Source organism: Hyperoodon ampullatus (genome assembly GCF_949752795.1).
Source record: "Hyperoodon ampullatus genome assembly, chromosome: 11".
NCBI lineage: Eukaryota > Metazoa > Chordata > Mammalia > Artiodactyla > Ziphiidae > Hyperoodon > Hyperoodon ampullatus.
This window is the reverse complement of record NC_136924.1, coordinates 7,036,643-7,055,560: the sequence shown is the minus strand read 5'-3', so window position 1 is coordinate 7,055,560 and position 18,918 is coordinate 7,036,643. Positions and strand designations below refer to the sequence as shown.

Here is an 18,918-nt window from a genome sequence, read left to right as displayed (position 1 = left end):
GAAGAGAACATGGCACATTGGAAACATGTAAAGAAGGCTGCTACATCCACAAGGAGATGAAGAGGAAGACAGAAAGTTGGAGATGTAGGCCAGAATCAGATAATGTTGAGTCTTGCAGTCTGGATTCAAGATTTTTAGTTTTATCCTAAGTGCAGTGGGAATACTTGATAAGTTTTTTTGTTGTTTTTTTTTTGCGGTATGTGGGCTTCTCACTGTTGTGGTCTCTCCCGTTGCGGAGCACAGGCTCCGGATGCACAGGCTCAGCGGCCATGGCTCACGGGCCTAGCCACTCCGTGGCATGTGGGATCTTCCTGGACCGGGGCACGAACCCGTGTCCCCTGCACCGGCAGGCGGACTCTCAACCACTGCGCCACCAGGGAAGCCCCTTGATAAGTTTTATATTGACTTTTCATTTGCATTAAAACCATAGACAAGGGCTTCCCTGGTGGCGCAGTGGTTAAGAATCCACCTGCCAACACAGCGGACACAGGTTCGATCCCTGGTCCGGGAAGATCCCACATGCCGCAGAGCAACTAAGCCCGTGCGCACAACTACCGAGCCTGCGCTCTAGAGCCTGCAAGCCACAACTACTGAGCCCACGTGCCACAGTTACTGAAGCCTGCGTGCCTAGAGCCCGTGCTCTGCGACGAGAAGCCACCACAGTGAGAAGCCCGCGCACCGCAACAAAGAGTAGCACCCACTCACCGCAACTAGAGAAAGCCCACGCACGCAGCAATGAAGACCCAACGCAGCCAAAAATAAATAAATAAAATAAATAAATAAAACCATAGAGTCTGCTCTTCCCCATGAGCGCAAGGGACTGTGGTCCAGACATTTCCCTTTCTTTCCAGTCCATCACTAACTACCCCTTTCATGTTTCAATTTCCTTTACCTAGGGTTTACTAAGCAACTAAAGGTGGAAGGAAAAAAGGATGCATTAGCTATTCAATGAACTGGAGAAGGCAGAGGAGGCCACCTTTTCCTCATATTTCATCATGGGGGATGACTAGATACCCATGGCTCTCTGACCAACTTTTTTTATACCCTCCAGTGTTTAGATTTCAGGAAAGAAAACTAATGGCAAAGTTTGTTGCACAGTAAAAAATTTTCAGCAGATTAGTATTTGTCCACAGACTCCACTATTCTCAAAATAAGTGTTACAGAGAAGAAAAGGTCTAAATAGGACAGTACTTTAACTTGACAAAGAAACAAGATCCATACAAGAGTTATTTTTAACCTGGCTAAAGGAAGGGTAAAATAATTGCAATTGCTTTCCATGTGACAAGCACAGGGATGGGCCTTGCACAAGACACCCAGAGTCTGGCACGTATGGGCACTCAGTAAGTGTTGATTATGTGAATAAATCATGGTTCATGAAATAGTCCTTTGGTTTTCATGCAATACAAAATTTTGTCCACATTTTTCACTCAAATGTATTTATAAAGATGAACCAGAAATAAATCTAATCTGAGGCCAAATATGTATAACTTGTAGACAATTTTTTTTAACACGGCTACCTCAGACGCACACACAAATGACCAGCAGTATGTAGGCCTCATTTATATCCAGCATCTTCTCTTTTGATGAACCGTGTGTTGAACTGGACTATTTCAAGGCAACCGCCCTATTGAATTACAGATACAAAAAGGATTACACTCATTTTAGCATGGAGAATCAGATTTCCATTCTTTAAGAATGACTAAAAACCTCAAACTTTTTCTATCCACAGATGGTACTCATTTGAACACATCAGTCCATGCTTCCTGGAATAATCATGCAGCTTGTTTAGATTTTCTAAACATGACTGAACTGTGATGAAGCGATCAACATTCTCTGCCAAGGTATTCTGTAAATTACATTTTTATTCATAAATTATTCTTACCAGCGAAATACTTTCATCATGGTTGAAAGTCTGTAGATCTATACAAGTAAAAATTTGTTACACTTTAAAGGCATGTCAGTTTTTAGTGATTATTTAGTATATTCCACTTAGAAGATGAAAATGTGTATAAAATGTAATTATTCTCTAAACTTCTGAATATCAATTATAAGAAGTTGCCAACATCTTATGATAGGATGGTAGTTTGTACTGACTTCTCACTGACCTGGTTAAGTATACTAACATGGAAGACCAAGTTTCCTTAAATCTTTAGTCGTGACTATATGCATTTATCTTCAGGCACAGATATATTCTCTTTTAAGCAAAACAGGTGTCTGAAAAATGTATAAATACTTATAAAACTTACAAAAGTATCAACACAATCTTTCCTAGTTTATTAAGAATATTTTTGTCTCTACTAATTTTAAACAAAACACAAGGTACAAATATATGATCTGAACATACACAAACAAAAGTACAGTTTACTAACACTAACATAATATGGATCAATATAAACAAAGAAATGCCTGAAAAGTCGGGTGCAAAGAAGATTTCCCAAACCAGATATACATTTTGCACTAACCTGAATTTAATCAATATCATTTACTAGACATTCAGATTGAGTGGTATTGGCAAGTTATAAGTCTTAGGGTATAAGCCCTTCTTCATACATATATAAAAGTAATTTAGCTAATAGAAACTCTCACAAATAGGTGATGCCAGGAGGAAGGCTCAATGGAAGGAGAAGATCTGGGAGCTACAACTTGAAGGAATAACTGATGATTAGTACAGATGAGGAAGAAATAATGTTTTAAGTAGATTAATATAGGGAGAGATATATAAATGGCAACAAGATGTTTGTCATGGTCTGGAAATTATACCAGACTGGAGAAAAGAAAGTCTAAGTGAGTCATAAGAAAAAAGTTGTGGGCAGTGTGATATCAAGTGTGGTGCTACTGAAGGGCACTGAACGTTTGAGAGATGAATTTAGATGACTACTGCAGAACACAGAGAACAACCGACAGATTCACTGGTAAAGTATAAACTTAAAGAAAATCCTGAGCCTCCATATGGCTATAGTCATTAGGAAACAGTAAACGTGATAGAAACTGGTTAGATACTGTATATATGCAGTACAATGTAGACTACAGTGATAAATAATAATTAGGAATAGAGCTAAAAGGCCAAAGAATATTGGCAAAAATGTGATGACTTATTGGGCAGAGAAAAAAATAGGAGTAAAGAAATGGAATCAACCCAGCAATTAGGTTAATAGATCAAATGTACATTGTACATGTCCTAGAAGCAGGCTATGATTTGGCTCTGACATTACAGAAGATAATACAAAGGAAATTTCAACTTAAGACTGTAAATCTCTGTGACCATAAATAAAGACAAATTAAATGAGCAAGAAACATGAAATAAACTCTGGTATTGAGATCAAAGGTAGACTTCTCCCCCAGAAAAGCACATAAACAATACCATGTAATTTAATAAACAGCATCCTCAACAACATCCTTACATAGTAAATACTAAGTATGTTTAACTTGGCTCTTTCTTATAATGTCTCTCAATATGGGTGGGCGGAATAATTATCAAATGCATTTTTGTAAAACTATTTCTTTGTAAGTTCTAATTATTCAGTTCAGGTATACTTCTCTGTTGGTCTGGCTTAATTCAGAGATAAATTTTGGAGTAGCTGAAGCAAAATTTACCAAAATAGGCTACATAAACATGATTTTAGGTGATACTACAAAGCTGAGAATATGGAATGACACACTTATTAGTATGCCAAATTAAGTCATTTTAAAATATTCCATTTGCATGAAAGAGACTTGAGAAAGTATCTATAAACAGAACTAAGGTTTTCTAAAATGATTTTTAAGTGTCTGTCACAGTGCATGTATAGATGGACAATTGGGGACCCAAAATTCTATGGACCACAGCTATAATAATATTAGTTATTAAACCAAAAATTATTGAAACATAACTTATTTATAAAAATATCTCAGTAAAACTTCTGGGGAAAATGTCACTTTTTCTTGGAGAACTCAACAAGGAAAATGACGATACATATTCTATTTGGAGACAAAGTGAGTTGATTTGTTTTATAGAGTCATTCGTTTGACAGCTCTATATAGCAAGTCATCTCCCGAGAATACCTATCAAAAATGACAACTTTGTTTTGAAATAGTTCATCACAAGCAGTTCTTAGGGGAATAATTATATAGCAGAATTAATCATTTATTAAGACCACTCCTATAACACCTGGAGACTAAATTGAACCATTAACATTGATGAAGCAATGAGAAAGATATACGGGTTAGTGAAAATGTGCTTGAGGATGGATATGAGTAAATAAAATGTTAGTTTCATATCTTGTTAGCATGAATAGATAGAGCTGTTTTGGGAGAAGCTTAGGTTAGAGTAAGAGGTAGGGAAAAACAATTTGGGGTAAATATGTATATATATATATAAGCTTTGAAACCATGAGAGTGAATGAACATATAAGGGGGTGGTATTTATAGTATCAGAAAAGCAGACGATAAAAAAAAAAAAAACTGAGTCTCTGTCAAGTCAATAGTTAATCCAGGGTAAATTATCAACAGAATAGGAAAAAGAGATCATAAAAAACTCACATAAGCCAATAATGTTCGGCACACGTTGGTACTTAAGAAATATTTGTTTAATGAATGAATAAATGAACAAACAAATGGATGGATACATGGATGCATGGATGAATGCATGGATTTCAAGAAGAAAATATCACCAATGTTGACTGATGAACAAGTGTCACCAATGCTGATTATAATCAAATGCTGCTTAAAAGCATTCTTTTCTAAAAACTGGCTGTACAGAAAACCTTGATAGAGTAAAGTATACAAAAGGAGTCCTGGATGTAAGTTTGGGGAAAGCTCTACAGGACAGAAGAATTTGGATTTTTCAAGGATTCCATGAGAGAAAGAGAGAGAGAGGGACAGAGAGGGAGGGGGGGGGAGAGAGGGAGGGAGAGAGAGAGAGAGAGAGAGAGAGAGAACAAGGAAAGAAGGAAAGATGTAAGCAGAAACAATCAATAGAGAAAGGATCAAAGGATAGAGACTGGGGGCACTGTAAAATAATGTAGCCAGTAGAAAAATTCCAGATTGCCAAAATATTTTTAAGAACAAAAATACTGTTTAATTTATTTAAAGTCATGTATATTATTGCAGTGTAAACCCTTCCTCTATGTACTCACAAAATGTTTGGTAAGGCTATTATACATAAAAGTGCACAGTGTGATTAGAATTGTCAAAATCGTGCAAAAAAATTTTGCTGCAGTAGTCAAAAATTTATGTAAAAATATTCCATTTTCCAAACCTAATAAGTTTGAGGGATCTGTTCTGATGATGCCAGAATAGCTTGTGTCACACTAATCCTTCTGCAGATAACAGCTATAAACTCTGTGGGGGAGGGAGGGGCAGGTTCTGGCTTGTGGTGGCAGGGAATGGGATGCAGGATTGCCAGAGTAGTTCAAAAAGGAAGAGGCCATGGGCTTCTCTGGTGGCGCAGTGGTTGAGAGTCCACCTGCTGATGCAGGGGACATGGGTTCGTGCCCCAGTCTGGGAAGATCCCACATGCCACGGAGCAGCTGGGCCCGTGAGCCATGGCCGCTGAGTCTGCACGTCCGGAGCCTGTGCTCCACAACGGGAGAGGCCACAACAGTGAGGGGCCCGTGTACAGCAAAAAAAAAAAAAAAAGGAAGAAGCCACAAAGGGGTTAGACCCAAATTACAGTTCTAAATTCCCTGAAAATCCTTGGCCAATCTCATAATTGTGGAAGTATGAAGGACATGCCAAGAAGCAAAGTGGAAGGCAACAGATGAAAAACTTACTAGAAATTTTAGTTGCTTCCCAATGCAGAGGAGATAAAATTCAGAATTTGAATCCCACCAAAGTAAGGAATTGGTAAACAGCAGGCCTCATTTTAAAATCCCAAAAGGGCCATACATTTACTTTGCTCTATGTCCCAGGATTAAGGAATTCTCTCTACAAATAAGGTTGAAACCAAAATCACACATTCACAAAACTATAATTCAGTAATTTCATGGCCTATTCGAATAAAAAGCCAACACCCTTCAAAAGAAGATATCAAAATCCAGAGTTTCTGCACAATGTCACAAACAATATCCAATATAAGTTTAAAAATTTCTAGGCAGGCAGGAAAATTACTGTTGACAGGAAAATGTGACTTGTAGTCAGGAGGAAAATGTGTTCAATAGAAAGAGATCACAGGATAACACAGGGGTACAAATTAGTAGAAAACTAATTTAAAGAAGCCATTATAAATATTTTATTTGACTAATGGAAAACAAAGCAAATGGGGAATTTCAGCAGAGAAATGGAAGTAAGGAAACAGAACTAAAGGGAAATTCTAGAATTTAAAAGTGTAATACCTGACATGGTATTGGATTTGTTTAACACCAGATTAAAGATGGCAGAATACAGTCAATGAACATTATGTCACATCAACAGAACTCCAATCTACAGAACAAAGGAAGAAACGTGAAAAAATTTAATAAAGCCTCAGTCACTTAAGAGGTATGGAATTAGAGTCCCAGAAGAAAAGAAGATGGCAGAAAAATAATTTTAAAAATAATGGTCCAAAATTTCTCAAATTTTAGAAAAATATTAATTTACCAATACAAAAAACTAAATGAACCCACAGCAAAATAAATGCAACAAAAACCACACTAGCCATATTACTGTAAAACTGCTTAAAAGTAAAGATAAAAAAAAACTTGAAAAGTGTCCCCCAAATAACATTTCATACACAAGAGCTAATGATAAAAATGGTGGTTGACATCTCATCAGAAATAATGAGTACTAGAAGACAAAGGAATTACTTCTTTAAAGAGACAAATATTGGGTGGGAGAACTATCAACCCAGAATTTTATATCCACAGAAAAAGACCCTCAAAAGTGAAAACAGGGCTTCCCTGGTGGCGCAGTGGTTGAGAGTCCGCCTGCCGATGCAGGGGACACGGGTTTGTGCCCCAGTCTGGGAGGATCCCACATGCCATGGAGTGGCTGGGCCCATGAGCCGTGGCCACTGAGCCTGCGCGTCCGGAGCCTGTGCTCCACAACGGGAGAGGCCACAGCAGTGAGAGGCCTGCGTACCGCAAAAAAAAAAAAAAAAAAAAAAAGTGATAACAGAATAAATCTATTTCCAAATAAATAAAATCTGAGAGAATTTGATGCTAGCATACCTGCACTAGGAGAAATTCTAAAGCGAGTTCTTTAGTTGAAAGGGAAATATTAGCTGTAATTAGCTGTAACTCATAACTACTGGAATAGGAGAACATCAATAATGGTAATTATATGGGAAATACATGGTCTTTTCCTAATTTATGTAAATGTCTACTGGCTCTATAAGTAAAAATAATACCATAAATTGTGGGGTTTACAATGTAAATATATGTAAATCATTTAAAATATATAGATGTCAAATGTATGACAAAATATACGCAATTGTACTTTTGCAAAGTTCATATATTTTATGTGAAGTTGTAGAATATTAATTTAAATACAATAAACTAAGGAATTATATTGTAATCCCTTGAGTGACCACTAAAAATAATGACAAGGAAGTATAGATAAAAATCCTATAAAGAAATTAAAACAGAAAGCTAAAACCATCCAATTAACCCAAAGGAAGGCAATAAAGAAAGAACAGAGGAACTAAAAAAGAGCTAGAAAACAAATAGCAAATAGAACTAAACTCAACTAACTTAATAATGACTTTAAACATAAATAGATTAAATGCTCCATTTAGAAGACAGAGATTGTCAAGTAAGATAAAAATAAAAGACCAAATTATATGCTGCCCACAAGAGACATAATTTGTCCACCACACAAATTAAATATGATACAAATAATTCAAAGTAAAGATAGAAAAAAACATACAAAGCAAACAGTAAACTAAAGAGCATGTGCCTATATTAATACCAGACTAAAGAATCTTTAAGACAAGGAGTAATCTAAAGATAAAAGAGACAGTTTATAATGATTAATGGATCAGTTAGGAAGCTATAACAATTATAACTATGTATGTGTTTAATAAAAAATTTTGAAGTACATGAACCAAATATTGACAGACTTGAAGAAACAGACAAATCCACAATATATTTGGATATTTTAATATTTCCTTATCCATAATATATCAAATAATTTTTGCTGAAAAGTGGTAAGAATACAGATTTGCAAAACATTATCACACTGGACTAACACATAGAACATTATGGACAACAACTGAAGAATTTATTTCAAGTGTGCATGGAAGAATATTCAACAAGATAAATTACATGCTGGGCCATAGAAACTGTCCCAACTAATTTTTAAAGATTAAGTGTTACAGACATATTCTCTAACAATAATGGCAATAAATGAAAAATTGATGACATGTGAATATCTAGATAAGTCCCAAATATTAGAAATTAAATATATTTTTAAATAACCATGGCTCAAAGAAGAAATTTCAAAGGAAATTAGAAAATATTTTTATCAAAAGTAAGAAGTCAAAATTTGTGGTATATAATTATTAGGAGATTTATACCTGTAAATGATTATATTTGAAAAGAAGAAAGGCTTAAAATCATTATGTAAAGTAAAATAAACTAGCTACAAAAAGATAAATACTGCAAGATCTCATTTATGTGTGGACTCTAAAAAAGTCAAACTCACAGAAACAGAATAGAACAGTGATTGCCAGGGGCCAGGGGAGTGGAGGGGAGATAGAGGGATGTTTGTCAAAGGGTACATCTTTCAGTTATATGAATAAGTTATATGAAAAAGCTAATGCACAGCATGGTGACTATAGTTAATAATGATGTATCAATATTACATACTTGAAATTTGTTAAGAGAGTAGATCTTAAGTGTTCTCACCACACACACACAAAAGGTAAATATGTGAGGTGATGGATAGGTTAATTAGCTTGATTGGGGAATCATTTCACAATGTATACATATATCAAAGCACTGCACTGTATACCTTAAATATATGCAATGTTTATTCGTGAATCATACCTCAATAAAGCTGGGGAAAAAAAACAGAAGAAAAAAATTATGATCTGTATCTTCACCATAAAAATACAGAAAAAAAGAGCATATTAAAAGCAGAATATTTAGAAGGAAGAAAATAATAAAGATCAGGACTCAGTGAAATAGAAAATAGATAAATAAAAGAGAATATTAACAAATTCAAAAATTAGTTCTTCAGAAAAATTAATAAAATTTGTAAACACTTGTCAAGCCATATATAAAAGTATAGTGCATGTGATCAAGTGTGGTCTATCCCAGGAAGGTAAATTTCACTTAATATTAAAAAAGCTAATCATATAATTTACCACAGTAACAGAATGAAAGAGAAAAAAGCATATGAGCATGGGCATCTACAGACATCCTACAGCACACATTGTACAAAATAGTGAAGGATGGATGCTTCCCCTTTTGACTGGGAACAATGCAAGGATGTCTGCTTTTACTACTTCTATTTAATACAGTACCAGAGAGTCTAGCCAGTGCAATATGGTAAGGGAAAAAAGTCACAGGGTTTACTAAGTGTCCATCATCGGATGAATGGGTAAAGAAGATGTGGCACATATATACAATGGAATATTACTCAGCCATAAAAAGAAATGAAATTGAGCTATTTGTAATGAGGTGGATGGACCTAGAGTCTGTCATACAGAGTGAAGTAAGTCAGAAAGAGAAAGACAAATACTGTATGCTGACACATATATATGGAATTTAAGAAAAAAAAATGTCATGAAGAACATAGGGGTAAGACAGAAATAAAGACACAGACCTACTTGAGAACGGACTTGAGGATATGGGGAGGGGGAAGGGTAAGCTGTGACAAAGCGAAAGACAGGCATGGACATATATACACTACCAAACGTAAGGTAGATAGATAGTGGGAAGCAGCCGCAGAGCACAGGGAGATCAGCTGGGTGCTTTGTGACTGCCTGGAGGGGTGGGATGGAGAGGGTGGGAGGGAGGGAGATGCATGAGGGAAGGGATATGGGAACAGATGTATATGTATGACTGATTCACTTTGTTATAAAGCAGAAACTAAAAAAAAAAAAAAAAAAAAGAAGCTGGAAACCTGGAAATGCCAAAAAAAAAAAAAAAAAGTCACAGGGTTTAGAAAGAGATAAAAATTACCCTAATTGTAGATGAAATGACATTTTTAAATGTAGAAAATTCTAAAGCGGTATATAACAAAAACCTTCTCAGACTAATAAGCAAATTTAGCAGTTGTAGGATACAATACCAATAAACAAAATCAACTGTATTTCTAGATTCTACATCAAACAACTGGTGACTAAAATTAAAATTTCAAATAACACATAACGTTAAATAGGAATAATTTTAACAAAAGACATGTCAAATTCATTTGCTGAAAACTACAAAGCACTGCCAAAAGAAATTAGAGTCTAAAAATGGAGACATATACCATGTTCATGGACCAGATAACTCAATATTAAGATGGCATTTTTCCCTAAATGCATGAATAGATTAAATGCAATCCCAATGAAAATGCCACAGGGTTTTTTGGTAAAAATCAACAAGGTGATTCTAATAATAAAATTTATATGGAAATACAAAGAACTAAAATAGCTAAAACAACCTTGAAAAAGAACACATTTGTAGAACCTACATTACCTGATTTCAAGATTTGTTATAAAACTGTAGTAATCAATACAGTGTGGTATTCATAAAGGTAGACAAATCAATGGAAGAGAATATATTCCAGAAAGAGATTCAAGTGCATAGGGTCAATTGATTTTTGACAAAGCTACCAAGGTAGTTCAGTAGGGAAAAGGAAAGTCTTTTAAAAAGTTTTGGAAAAATTAAATGAATATATTAAAAAGGAACTTTAAATCATATCTCATACTACATGCATACACAAAATTTGAGATGAATTATGGATATAAATATAAAAGCTAAAACTGTAAAATTTCTAGAATAAAAGACAGGATAATATCTTCATGATCTTGAAGTAGACAATATTTCTTAGGATACAAAATGTACTAATGTGAAATTAAAAATTGCTAATTTTGATTTCATCAAAATTAAAATAATCTGCTCATCCAAAGGTACCATTAAGGAAATAGAAAATCAAGCCATTGACTAAGAGATAATATTTGTTATATATACATCTAATAAGGGACTTGTATTCAAAATATATAAAGAGTTCCTATAACTCAACACCAAAAAGAAAAGCAACTCAATATAAAATAGGCTAAAGACTTGAATGGAAACCTGTCAAAAATGATAGAACAATCCTCACGTTGCATGTTCTAATATGTTTGAATTTCTGTTTTTATGATTTAATTAAATAACACCTGTCTGCCCAAAACAGGGGTTAAACTTTGTTACCTTTATATATTAACTATGAGTTCTTGTATAAAGTACTTCACTGCTAGCTCTCCTGTGCACAAAATTGCTACCAACAAGGACCTACTGTATAGCACAGGAAACTCTACTCAATTTCCACTAAGATCAGGAACAACACAAGGTTGCCCACTCTCACCACTATTATTCAACATAGTTTTGGAAGTTTCAGCCACAGCAATCAGAGAAGAAAAGGAAATAAAAGGAATCCAAATCGGAAAAGAAGTAAAGCTGTCACTGTTTGCAAATGACATGATACTCTACATAGAGAATCCTAAAGATGCTACCAGAAAACTACTAGAGCTAATCAATGAATTTAGTAAAGTAGCAGGATACAAAATTAATGCACAGAAATCTCTGGCATTCCTGTACACTAATGATGAAAAATCTGAAAGTGAAATCAAGAAAACACTCCCATTTACCATTGCAACAAAAAGAATAAAATATCTAGGAATAAACCTACCTAAGGAGACAAAAGACCTGTATGCAGAAAATTATAAGACACTGATGAAAGAAATTAAAGATGATACAAATAGATGGAGAGATATACCATGTTCCTGGATTGGAAGAATCAATATTGTGAAAATGACTCCACTACCCAAAGCAATCTACAGATTCAATGCAATCCCTATCAAACTACAACTGGCATTTTTCACAGAACTAGAACAAAAAATTTCACAATTTGTTTGGAAAAACAAAAGACCCCGAATAGCCAAAGCAATCTTGAGAACGAAAAACAGATCTGGAGGAATCAGGCTCCCTGACTTCAGACTATACTACAAAGCTACAGTAATCAAGACAGTGTGGTACTGGCACAAAAACAGAAAGATAGATCAATGGAACAGGATAGAAAGCCCAGAGATAAACCCACGCACATACGGTCAACTTATCTTTGATAAAGGAGGCAGGAATGTACCGTGGAGAAAGGACAGCCTCTTCAATAAGTGGTGCTGGGAAAACTGGACAGGGACATGTAAAAGTATGAGATTAGATCACTCCCTAACACCATAGATAAAAATAAGCTCAAAATGGATTAAAGACCTAAATGTAAGGCCAGAAACTATCAAACTCTTAGAGGAAAACATAGGCAGAACACTCTATGACATAAATCACAGCAAGATCCTTTTGGACCCACCTCCTAGAGAAATGGAAATAAAAACAAAGATAAACAAATGGGACCTAATGAAACTTCAAAGCTTTTGCACAGCAAAGGAAACCATAAACAAGACCAAAAGACAAACCTCAGAATGGGAGAAAATATTTGCAAATGAAGCAACTGACAAAGGATTAATCTCCAAAATTTATAAGCAGTTCATGCAGCTCAATACTAAAAAAACAAACAACCCAATGCAAAAATGGGCAGAAGACCTAAATAGACATTTCTCCAAAGAAGATATACAGATTGCCAACAAACACATGAGAGAATGCTCAACATCATTAATCATTAGAGAAATGCAAATCAAAACTACAATGAGATATCATCTCACACCAGTCAGAATGGCCATCATCAAAAAATCTAGAAACAATAAATGCTGGAGAGGGTGTGGAGAAAAGGGAACACTCTTGCACTGCTGGTGGGAATGTGAATTGGTACAGCCTCTATGGAGAACAGTATGGAGGTTCCTTAAAAAACTAAAAATAGAACTACCATATGACCCAGCAATCCCACTACTAGGCATATACCCTGAGAAAACCATAATTCAAAAAGAGACATGTACCAAAATGTTCATTGCAGCTCTATTCACAATGGCCCGGAGATGGAAACAACCTAAGTGTCCATCATCGGATGAATGGATAAAGAAGATGTGGCACATATATACAATGGAATATTACTCAGCCATAAAAAGAAACGAAATTGAGCTATTTGTAATGAGGTGGATAGACCTAGAGTCTGTCATACAGACTGAAGTAAGTCAGAAAGAGAAAGACAAATACTGTATGCTAACACATGTATATGGAATTTAAGAAAAAAAATGTCATGAAGAACCTAGGGGTAAAACAGGAATAAAGACACAGACCTACTTGAGAATGGACTTGAGGATATGGGGAGGGGGAAGGGCAAGCTGTGAGAAAGCGAGAGAGAGGCATGGACATATATACACTACCAAACATAAGGTAGATAGTAGGAAGCAGCTGTATAGCACAGGGAGATCAGCTCGGTGCTTTGTGACTGCCTGGAGGGGTGGGATAGGGAGGGTGGGAGGGAAGGAGATGCAAGAGGGAAGGGATATGGGAACAGATGTATATGCATGACTGATTCACTTTGTTATAAAGCAGAAACTAATAAAAATTAAAATTAAAAAAATAAATATTCTGTACAACCTAATTGGGAAAAGAATTTTAAAAAGAATAGATACATGTACATGTATAACTGAATCACTTTGTCGTACACCTGAAACTAACACAACATTGTTAATCAACTGTATGCCAATATAAAATAAAAAGTTTAAAACAAATAAATAAAAAATGATTTGGTTTTTCACACTGACTCACACACACACACAAACAGATGTACATCATAATCTGAGACCAATAATGTCACTTCTTTTGAAACCTATCATTGATTGGTCACTGTGCATCTGTTATTTAGTTCATGCACAGGCAGCAAAGTGTGTAGATATATGGCCTCCTTATCTCCCATGTGCATATGTCACATGCCCATATGCATGTTCAAAGTCAATCCAAACTTTGCCAAGTCATAGAAAAGATGCTCTCTCTATATCATAAGCTAAACAGTGAGAAAAAGAAAGTAACCACTCTTGATGTTTTTAATAAAGTGAAAGCTTTCATTCTCAGTTATTTCTAATGTTTTAAATTACAGTGTACTAAATATTGTTTTTGTTGTTTTTTCATTTCCTATATATTTATAACCGACAGTAAGAGTTTTTAATGTAGTGACAAAAACTTTGAAGGTTATAGAACAATCATCATTTTCCCTATTGATTATTAAGGTTGCTTTGCACACATTTTACAGACAGCTTTAGTCATTTTTATGGTCCCACATTATCAGGTAAAGCAAAGACTGTCTTTATATGAATTATCAATAACCATGTTAAAGGATTTAACATCATTAGTCATCACTGAAATGAAAATTAAACTTACAATAAGATAGAAGTTCTTTTATACCAGCTAGACTGTCTAAAATTTAAAAAGACTGATAATACCAAATTTGCTGATACCGAGAAGTAATTAGAACTCTCATACAATGCTGTTGGGTGAGTATTTAAAATAGAGCAACCACTTGAAAATCATCAGTTTCTTGAATAGTTAAACATGCGTCTGGACTATGACCCAGCAAGTCCACAAAAAAGTTTTATACAAAAATATCTATAACAGTTTCTTTCATAACACTTAGTTTGGAACAATCCATATGTCCATCAAAAGAAAACAGACATAAAAACAATGGGATATTAAAATGGTGGAAAATGACTCAATAATAAAAAGAACAAATTACTGAAACCCTCAACAACATGCGTTTCACAATTATGTTGAAAGAAATAGACCACATATAAAAGAGTACATATAGCTCAAGAACAACTGAAACTAATCTATGTTGATTGAAATCAGGATAGTGGCCGCCTCGGGGAGTGGGTGTCCAAGGGAACTTTCTGTGGAAGATGGAAATATTCTATATGTTGCTGAGTGGTGGTTACATGGCTGTATACATGTGTGGAAACTCATTTAATTGTATAATTAAGTTCTGTGCATCTCACTGTATATAAAATAATTTCCCATAATTAGAAAATGTTAAAAAAAATGAAAAGAAAAAGGCTTTCCTATTAAATCGTACCAACAATATTCAAAATGTTATACATTTATATAGAAAATTAAAATACTACATACTAATACTTTCTAGCTAATATTTTATAAATCTGGACATGGAAAAAATCATGAGCTTTATTGTATTCCTCATGTATCCATACTAGAAAAGAAGCCTTATAGATTAGTCCAAGCACATCAACAACTACTTTCAATTCTCTTTTGGTAACTGTTCAATCTTCAGACAAATTTTCTAATAGTACTTGTAAGAAGAGCATTCTATCCAGCTTCTAGGGAGTATGTCTCACCAGGTAATAATTTCTCTGTAATAACATCCTAAATACAAAGTTAGTTTTAAATTTCAGGCTAAACTTTAAAAATGTCAGACTGTCATACATAGCAAATATTAACATAGTTACATTTTAAAAATTACTAACAACCTTGGCTTTTAAAAATTCCTATCTAAAGTAGGCTAATTTAATTAGTAATAAGTGTCAGAAAATTGGGCTACTGTTTTTTAACATATCCTTTAATTGGTACAGATTTCATTATTGTGATCCATATGGAATTACATTTATTATTTTTCTAACACTGCAAATTGCCTTTAAAGTAGTAATTCTTCATAATAAGGTATCCAGGCACTGAACTGATGGGTGCATCAAGGATGCAGTGAATAGGAGGTGGTGAATATTCAAATTACCATAACATTAATATACTAAGAAATGTTACTTTATTTGAATTCTAAAAGTGGCTGCTATTTATGCATGTCTTATATTTATAAAATAGCTTCCTCCAAAAGTTGTTTTCTTATATACCATGAAACTTGTAATATTTTGAGATTGCACAACCTACTATTTGTTTAAAGCCTTTTCTTTGTATTCATATTGCATTTTTAAATTGTCGAAATTAACGTAATATTGTTAATGAAATTTTGCTATCATTAAAACTCATTTATTCTACATTTCAGAGTTTTTCCACCATTAGTAAATGTTTTTCCCTGAAGCTTATAATCTCATAGAAACAAGGAGCACATTCCTGAGGCTTTCAAGTCGTATGGCTACCAGAAAGAAAGAAAGAAGAGGGGCTTTTGCATGCACACACACGTGCATAATTTACTTAAAAAGGGAAGTAAAAGAGAATAAGAAAAAAATGAGGTGAAATGGAGGAGGAGGTTGATATGTAAAGGCTGTTATGAAAAGTATCAACTACAGCTGCATAGGACAGGAATGGAAAATAGGGTAATAAGATATGCCCCAGTTCCTAAATAAGTTAATAAAAATGTTGCTTGAAGAACAGCTGGCCTTAGCTGGAGCTGGGATGAAGAAAAGAGTGGTTGCCTGGAGTCCACTTAATGAAAGGTATTAGAGCATCAGTGGGGTCAAGGAGAATTATGCAGAGTAACTCAGGTTCATTATTTTACAAAAGGAATTGCATTTAAAAGGACTTTTAAATTTATAATTTAGAATTTGATACCTAAGACAGAAATTCATAATAGCAAAGATTACACTTTTGGAACTGATCCAGGATAAAAAATGTGATATGTGACTAGAAAGTATAAAATTTCCCAGAATGGCTTCAGTATTTTACAGATCTTCCTATGTTAACTCATAGTATTTTTAGTATTATAGGTTAAGCACATATTTGATAATAGAAATTTAGTTTTCCTAAATTTTAAAACAATATTTGGACAAAAGTATGTATACACTCAGAACATATATATCCCTGTACAAATTAATGAAGTTCATATGATGAACCTGAATTTCCCCACTCCATAATGACTCTATTTAGATATTGTGAAATAATGAGAAAAACATTTTAATTCCAATAAACACAAATGATCGGTTGAATTTCTAATGTAAGGGAAGTATTATAATACGGTAGAAAGAGTTCTGGATTAGTAAGAGTTCCGCTAATAATTAGTTAAAGCACACTCTCAGCAGACACTAAACCTCTGTGCTTCATTTTCCATACTTGCAAAATGAAATGGCTGAATGGGGTTATCTTCGAAATCCAATAAAGATCTAAAATTATATAATTAAAAATTTTAAAAGCACAAGAATATAATTTTGTTTCATCATAGTCTTACCAGTAGTCTCTGGCAGAGTACTTCATATGTATTGAATAACTTAATCTTGAATATATGGATTTAAAAGGGTACCACACGTGATATTAAGCATATCCCCACAAATGAACTTCAGGCTTTGAAGATGGAGTAGATATATTTTCCCAGTTCCCTCCACTAAGTACAACTAAAACCTTGGACATTAACTATGAAACAAACATAAGAAGACTCTGAAAGGTAGTGAGAAGGCAAAGAAACTAGGGAACTCACGACCCAGGGAACAACACAGTGGTGAGCTCCCTGGCTTTTCTTTTTGCCTTGTATATCCCCAAGGCCAGCAATCTCCAAATGCCAACCAGCTCAAACTAAAAAAGCCTCAGAAAAAGCCTCCTCCCTCTAACAGAAAAAAAACAGTGCAGCCTAGCAAGACAGAAAACTTTTAGACAATAACAACTCTACCCAAAAACTACAGAAAAAAGCTGTGGTCCCACTCCCTCCCATGATGACAAAGGTCAAATGAAGAACCTAGTCTTCTGCCTTTACTAGGCGGTAGTGAGGTACCTCAACCATCCTTGATAGAGTGAGGTAAAGTAGGGAGCCAGAACTTTCACCCCTTCCGGGGGTAGTAAGTCCCCGCCACCGTGTCAGTGGAGAATATGTAAGAAGAATATGAGGCACTCCTATCCTTCTTAGTGGAAGCCTGGTGGGCAGCCCTCTTTCTCATGCTCACCCAGCATCCTCCCCTTGGGTGTCAGCAGAGGCCAAGTGGGGAATTTGGATTTCTACATACATCTGGTGGTAATGGAGAGGTGCCCTCCTTTTCTCTACCAGAGTGCTATCAAAGGAAACCATCACAAATTTAATATCCTTAATAGTTATAGGACTAGTCAAATCATGTATTTCATATTAGCTGAGCTGTGGTCATTGTGATTTTAAAGAGTAAGTTCGTATATTAACGCATATATGTGGTATCTAGAAAAATGGTACAGATGAACCTATTTGCAGGGCAGGCATAGAGACGCAGACGAAGAGAACGGACATGTGGACACAGTGGGGCAGGGGGAGGGTGGGACGAATCAGGAGATTAGGGCTGACATGTATACACGACCATGTGTAAAACAGAGAGCTAGTGAGAACCTGCTGTATAGCACAGGGAGCTCAGCTCGGTGCTCTGTGATGACCTAGAGGGGTGGGATGGGAGGGGGGTGGGAGGGAGGTCCAAGAGGGAGGGGATATCTGTATACATAGAGCTGATTCACTTCATTGTACAGCAGAAACTAACACAACATTGTAAACAACTATACTCCAATAAAGAAAAGAGTAAGTTCATTTCATCTAAGGTGTAAAATTGTTGATATTATTCCCTATTATCCTTTTGATGTCTGCAGTGATTTCATTTCTAAATATTGGTAACTTGTGACTTCTTTTTTTCTTTGTCGGGCTCCCTAGACGTTTGTCAACTTCATCTTTTTGAAGAACCAGTTTTGTTTAGTTGATTTTTCCTACTGTTTTTCTGTTTTCAATTTCACTGATTTCTGTTCTTATTTTTATTATTCACATCTTTCACTATATCTTCCTTTTCTTTTTCTAGCCTCTAGAGGAGGGGAGAACCTTAGATTATCAATCTGAGACTTTTCCAATGTATGTATTTAATGCTATAAATTTCCCTCTCTTCACTGCTTTAACTGTGTTTCACACATTTCGATATATCGTATTTTCATCTCATATCAATTCAACACATTTTAGTTTACCATATTTCTTATTTCTCTTGAGACTTCCTTT

At 35.0% G+C, this 18,918-nt stretch overlaps 1 protein-coding gene across 2 annotated transcripts in view; it reads right to left on the bottom strand.

Annotated features, from left to right (window-relative positions):
* Positions 1-18,918, bottom strand: part of PTPRQ (protein tyrosine phosphatase receptor type Q) — a gene marked incomplete at both ends in the record, with an annotated part of 257,217 nt that overhangs the window by 96,673 nt on the left and 141,626 nt on the right. The window lies entirely within an intron of this gene.